The sequence below is a fragment of the Vombatus ursinus genome, unplaced genomic scaffold (genome assembly GCF_900497805.2).
Source record: "Vombatus ursinus unplaced genomic scaffold, bare-nosed wombat genome assembly UNPS02014794.1, whole genome shotgun sequence".
Lineage (NCBI taxonomy): Eukaryota > Metazoa > Chordata > Mammalia > Diprotodontia > Vombatidae > Vombatus > Vombatus ursinus.
In genome coordinates, this window is record NW_020954572.1 from 7,190,178 (window position 1) to 7,197,400 (window position 7,223).

The 7,223-nt window shown below is 37.9% G+C and overlaps 1 pseudogene; it reads left to right on the forward strand.

Annotated features, from left to right (window-relative positions):
• Positions 1 to 523: 523 nt before the first annotated feature.
• LOC114048786 lies at positions 524 to 1,055 on the forward strand (annotated as a pseudogene).
• The last annotated feature ends 6,168 nt before the right edge of the window (positions 1,056 to 7,223 follow it).

Below are 7,223 nucleotides of genomic sequence, written 5' to 3' on the forward strand. Positions count from 1 at the left end.
CCAATTCTATTTTTTACGGAATTATTTTCTTCATTGTGATTTTGTACCTCTTTTTTCCATTTGGCCAATTCTGCTTTTCTATGTTCTTTTCTTCAGTGAATTTTGGTGCCTCTTTTGCCATTAGAGTAAGTCTGTTTTTAAGGTGTTTTTTTTCAGTATTTTTATGCCTCTTTTACTAATTTGTAAGTAATTTATTAGATTTACTAATCTAATTCTCTTTTCTATTTTTCTTGCATCACTCTCATTCCTCCCCCCCCCCATTTTTCCTCTACTACTCATATAATTAGCTTTTCCAGGAATTCTTGTTGGACTTTGGTCCAATTAACATTTTTCTTTGAGGCTTTGCTCTATTGGTTTTCCCTGCCACTACAGTAGCTTTTTTTAAAAGGTCAAATTCTGTTGTTTTTTGTTTGTTTGTTTTTTTTGTTTTGTTTTTTTGTAGCGGGATCTGCATTGCTTCTTCAGGTCATCAGCATCAATATTGCAACTGGTTTTTGTGTCGCTAGCACTTTTTCTTTCTACAATGGAATTTCCAGCTTTGGTAGAGCATTGTTCTGAAAAAACTTGCAAGCAGCTGGATTTTCTTCCATTAAACTGTGATGCATGTGACAAAGTCTTTTGTAAAGATCATGTTCAGTATGAGCAGCATAAATGTAGTACCACATATAAAAAGTATATGCAGGTCTCAGTGCGTCCACTTTGTCATGTCCCATTTCCAGTAGGAAGGGAAGAAATTATAGATGTTGTGGCTGGGCAACGTATGGATAAAGATTGTAAATATAATCCAGCTCAGGAGAAAAAAGATTTTCATACACTGCTGCTCAAAGGAGGGTTGCAAAAAGAAAGAAGTGTTCAAGTTGCTTTGTGACCAGTGTAATGACAACTTCTATATTAAGCACAGACATCCTGTGGATCATAACTGCAAACACAGTGGTCATTCCATCTCCAAAGCAGGGTGTGCAGCTATAATGAGAGCTGCTGAATCATCTGGAGCTTCAAACAAATTATCTTTCAGTTGGCTAGCTCAGCGATTAAAAGGGAAGCAAAAGAGTTGATGATCATTTGACATTCCTGGTTTCTAACCTGGCAACAAATTATTTTGTGCATTTTAATATAATGTAAAGTATTGTAGGCTTTTCCACAAAACCTAAGTTATTCATTACCTTTTGTTAACTTTAATCTGAAAACATTTTCTTACATTTCTCAGGGATAATTGTAAAACTTCATTAATTTCATTTTACGTAAGTCTTGGACATGTGATCAGCTTCATCAACTCCATTTAATTAGAAACAAAAGTGGTGCCTTTAAATTATAACTTTATACATTTATACCTACTTTATATATTTTAATTATAACCTTAATTCATAACTTATTTTCAGTACATTTTGATTATAATAAATTTAAAGTTGCATTAGGATGCTGTAAAAAAAAGTCAAATTCTTTTGTTGTTGCTGTTGTTGTTTGCTAATTTTTTCAGCCTATTTCTTGACTTTGAATATTATGTTGTAGTTCTTCTCTGTTCACTTTTGGGTGGAAAGTCACTATCCCAAGCTTCAGACTCTTTTTGGCTATTGTTTTCAGAGCCTATTCTGGGCATCTGCAAGTTTTTTGGTGTTTCCAAGATGGTGTGATCTGGGGAAAGTCCTAGTCATTATTCTCCTGGTTTGTGCTCTTGTCTTTATCCTGCTCCCTTGCAGCCATAAGTTTTAGTCCTCATCTTGGCCCTGGAAATGTGACCAGGTGTACTGTTCTCCTGCAGCCACAAGTGCTAGTTTTTCTCTCTACATTGGAAGTTGGAGTAGGGCCCTTCCCACTTGTAACTGACCACAAACATTCTTCTCTACTCTGGAACTGTGACCTAGAACAGTGTATTGGCAATATAGTTGCCAACCAGTGCCAGGTGCACCAAATGCCAGCAAAGGGTCCTCTGTAATCTATTTCTGATCAGTTGTCTGACTCTTTACCATTCCTGGGCTGATAGTTTTTCAAACAACTTTAAAAAAGAATGTGGGGAGAGTTCAGCTGGGTGGCTGGCTCTAATCTGCCATCTTGGCTCTCCCCTTTGATTAATTTCATTTCTATAAATTATTCTTCTGCCACAGTTTCTCACATGACATAAATGGTCTGGGAACATACTAGACAACAGTTTGCATAGATACTATCCAGCAGATCAGGTAAATTAAAAAGACGACCCTATGCAGTTTACTGACATCAATTCCCCTTCCAAACATATAGTTCAGAAAACTCTTATGAAGATGGCAGAGGGAAAGCAGTGACTTGCTAGAGCTCTCCCCCCAAACCCTCCAAATACCTACAAAAAATAGCTCTAAACAAATTCTAAAGCAGCAGAACCCACAAAAAACCAGAGTAAAACAAATTTCCAGCCCAAGACTGGATGGCTGATTGAAAAGGTATATTCCGTCAAACTGGGAGAGGAGCCCAGTTCGGCGTGGGCGCGCAGGCCATGGCAACCCTGGAGCAGGCCTCAGAGGACTGAATCACGGGCAGCTGTGGCGGTTTCCAGACTTCTCAACCCACGAACAACTAAGACAACTTAGAAGGTCAATGGAAAAAGTCTGTTACTATGGTGAGAGAAGAAGCTAGATCTCATCCTCCCTGAGGGCAGTAGCTGGCTTCTGAGCTTCCGGCCCACAGACTGAGGGGGGATCTAGTGGCTGATCAGAGGGGGATTGCAAGGATCTCTTTGCCAGGGCTGAGGCAGGAATCTCTTGCTTTAGCTCTACTTGGATCTGGGTCACAGTTCTGAGGGGTGGTCCTGGGATGAGGAGGAGCACTTGTGTGGTGGAGCTTGTTGTGGTGGTAGAGAGGAAACACCTCGCCCCTTATCATAGCACCTTGGAAGAACTGACACTTTTCAGGTCCCTGGAAGTATATCTGAAAACAGCTGTACAAACCTCCAAAGCTTGGGACAGTACATTTTCCACATTGGAAACAGACTCTTATCTTAACAAAGAGTTTAAAACTCAAGTAGTTGGTTGGGATCATGAGCAGGCAGCGCAAAAAGAGTCAGACTATATTATCTTACTTTGGTGACAAAGAAGATCAAAACATACAACCAGAAGAAGAAGACAAAGTCAAAGCTCCTACATCCAAAACTTTCAAGAAAAATATGAATTAGTCCCAGGCCTTGGAAGAGCTCAAAAGGGATTTTGAGAAGCAAGTAAGAGGAGTAGAGGAAAAACTCGAAGAGAAATGAGAGTGATGCAAGAAAATCATGAAAAGCAAATCAACAGCTTGCTAAAGGAGACCCCAAAATACTGAAAAAATAACACCTTAAAAAATAGCCTAACTCAAATGGCAAAAGAGGTCCAAAAAGCCAATGAAGAAAAGAATGCCCTAAAGAGCGAAATTAGACAAATGGAAAAGGAAGTCCAAAAGATTACTGAAGAAAATACTTCCTTAAAAATTAGAATACAGCAACTGGAAGCTAGTGACTTTGGGAGAAATCAAGACACTGTAAAACAAACCCAAAAGAATGAAAAATTACAAAACAATGTGAAATATATCATTGGAAAAAACAACTGACCTAGAAAGTAGATCCAGGAGAGAGAATTTAAAAATTATTGGGCTATCTGAAAGCCATGATCAAAAAAAAAAGCCTAGACATCATCTTTCAAGAAATTGTCAAGGAAAACTGCCCTGATATTTTAGAACTAGACGGCAAAATAGAAATTGAAAGAATCCACCGATCTTCTCCTGAAAGAGATCCCCAAAGGAAAACTCCTAGGAATATTGTAGCCAAATTCCAGAGTTCCCAGGTCAAGGAGAAAATATTACAATCAGCCAGAAAGAAACAATTCAAGTATTGTGGAAATTCAATCAGGATAACACAAGATTTAGCTGCTTCTACATTAAGGGACCGCAGGGCATGGAATATAATATTCCAGAGGGCAAAGGAGATAAGATTACAACAAAGAATCACCTAACCATCAAAACTGAGTATATTTCTTCTGGGGAAAAAATGGTCATTCAGTGAAATAGAGGACTTTCAAGCATTCTTGATGAAAATACCAGAGCTGAACAGAAAATTTGACTTTCCAATATAAGACTCAAGTGGAACATTAAGAGGTAAACAGGAAAGAGAAATCATAAGACACTTATTAAGGTTGAACTGTTATATTCCTGCATGTAAAGATGATATTTGTAACTCATGAGATTTTTGTCAGTATTAGGGCAGTTGGAGGGAAAAAATATATGTATGTATGTATATATATAGAGATATATAGATTGATAGATAGATAGATAGATAGATAGATAGATAGATAGATAGATAGATGGATAGATAGAGAGATAGATAGAGGGCACAGGGTGAGTTGAAAATGAAGGGGTCATATCTGGAGAATAAAATTAACGGGTGAGAGAGGATTACACTAGGAGAAGGAGAAAGGGAAAGGTAGAATGGGGTAAATTATCTCACAAAAAAAACAGAAAAGAAAAGACTTTTACAGTGGAGGGGAAACAGGGGAAGGTGAGAGGAAATGAGTGAATCTTATTCTCATAGGAATTGATGTAAGGAGGGCATAACATACACACTCAATTGAGTATGGAAATCTGTCTTACCCTACAGGAAAATAGGAGGGGAAGGGGACAAGAGAATAGGGGGATGATATAGAGAAGGGCAGATTGGGAAAGGGAGTAATCAGAAGCAAATACTTCTGAGGAAGGACAGGGTCAAAAGAAAGAATAGAATAAATGGGGGGTGGGATAGGATTAAGGGAAATAGAGTTAGTTTTTCACAGCATGTCTACTATGGAAGTTTTTTGCATAGCTGCACAAGTATAGCCTATATTGAGTTGCTCGCCTTTTCAATGAGGGTGGGTGCGGAGGGAAGAAGGGAGAAAATTTGAAACCTAAAGTTTAAAAAAACACATGTTTAAAAAATTTTTTCACATGCAACTGAGAAATAAGAAATATAGGAAATAGGGTACAGACATCTATCCTGCCCCACAAGAAAATAGAAGGGGAAGGTGGGGAGAAATAGCAGGGAAAGCAGAGTAGGGGAAGGGGTATTCAGAATGCATGCCATCTTGGGGTGGGGCAAGGGGAGAGATGGAGTGAAAATGTGGAACTCAAAATCTTGTGGAAGTAAATGTTGAAAACTAAAAATAAAAAAAAGAAACTAAAAAAAAGAAAACTCTTATGAAGAAAGTTCTTTTAATAGATTGAGGGAAATAAAAGCAAACTTATGATAGAGCTTCTGCAAAATAGACTCCCTTCAAGAAGTAAACCTCCACTTTAAGACATCTGTAGATTTAGTCATTATCATCATCATTATCATGGCTATCATTTATGTAGTGCTTTAAGGTTTCCAAAGTACTTTATAAATATTATCTCATTTAATCTTCACAATAGCCTAGGAGATAGGTATTATTATACCCATTTTGCAGATGAAGAAACCAAGGCAAAGGTTAAGTGATTCCCAGGGTTGTATAGCTAGTAAGTGTCTGAAGGTGGACTTGAGCTTGGGCCTTCTTAACTCCAGGTCTAGCACTCTATGTGCTATACTTCTAGTTGCCTCTATATATTTAGAGTACACAGGGAAGCCAGTATGCATCACCTCATAGTGGCAGAATAGCTGGCATCTTCTCTAGGTCTTCAAACCTCCTAGCAGGGAGCATTGGCATCTCTTACCTTTTGTGTTCTGTTTCTAATTCAGTTTGGCTCCAATCAGGTAGCATCCCAGTTGTAAGCCATCCACTTATTCTGCAAAGCCCTCAGCAGCTAGATTGGCATCATTCCTCATTGAACTTTCTCTGGTCAGTCTGCACAATGTGGCTCTTAAAGTAGCATTAGTGCTTTGATAGAAAAAGCCCTTCTCTGTCAAGGGTGTTATCCTATCAGTAGAGAGACGAAACTCCAATTTCTTTATCTTGGCAGTATACCTGCCAAGTTCTCCCCCTTTCATCACCCTAACAAACTGCTAATAAATAATAACAGCTGTCATTGATATAGCTCATCTGCTTCCTCATCTGAAAAGTGAAGATAACAATAGCACCTATCTCATAGGTAGGTGAGGATCAAATATGGGCATGTACAAAGAACTTTATAAAATTTAAAGAGTTATACAAATGCTGGCTGCTATATCTATACTCTATGCTATATCTATATAAAGAATTATATGAATGCTGGCTATACTCTAAAGTTTGCAGGGTACTTTTCCTTTGCTACTTGTTTCAGCCCATTGTTCACGAGAACAAACCCTAAACCTAAAATAGTTTTAGAAAGAAAGTCATTAGGTTGTTTGGTAGAGAGAGAAAGATAGAAAGAAGGCGTGATTCTCTTCACAAGTTCTGTAAGGTTTACATTATATAAGATTCTGACAAATCTGTATCTGCACCTCAGTCAAACATGAATGACATGTTTCAACAGTTTTGCCAAGAGAACAATTTGAAGAAAGGTAGACTGAGATGGATATAAGTAGATATAAAAGTAAAATCTGGGCAAAGTCAAAATGAAACCCAAAACACAAGCTTAGGTGGACCCCAAACAATTCCTAGGTGTGGTGACTCAAATGAAAAATATTTTGAGTAGATTCAAGATCTGGGGGAGCCTAAAATTAATTGCAGCCATCTCCAACATTCCTAGAGAATTGCTTAGGCTAGGTGACATTCTGGGTGTGAGCAACCTCTAATCACATAAAATTGTATTTGAACATTATTAATAAATGAGAAATAACCCATAGCCTCACAACAATTTGTCTGATAGGTATACATGAGGAAACGGAGGCTCACAGAGATATGATTGTCATATAGAAAGTATTAGAGATGAGATTTTAATTCAAACCCATCTCACTCCAAGTAAAACACCCTAGTGACTATACTGTGTGCCATGATTTCTCTTTTTTCTAATGGTAATAGCTGGGATTTCTTCCTTGAATTATAATTCAAGTTGAAACATGACTTCTAGACATTTGCCCCAAATGAGGAAAACACTGATTCTCCAATGTCCATACAATACCTAGTCAGCTAGGGGATGCAGTGGCTAGAGAATCGGACCTAGAGCTAGGAAGACCAGAACTCAAATCCAGGTTCAAACAATTATTCTGTGTCTGACCCTCAGCCAGTTTTGTTGTGAGCATAAAATGAAATGACACTTGTGAAGAACCTTGTAAACCTTAAAGAGCTACATCAATATTATAATTAATTACCAGACTCAGAAATGTTGAATCCCAATGATATTTTCTTCATATATCACATTTTGCC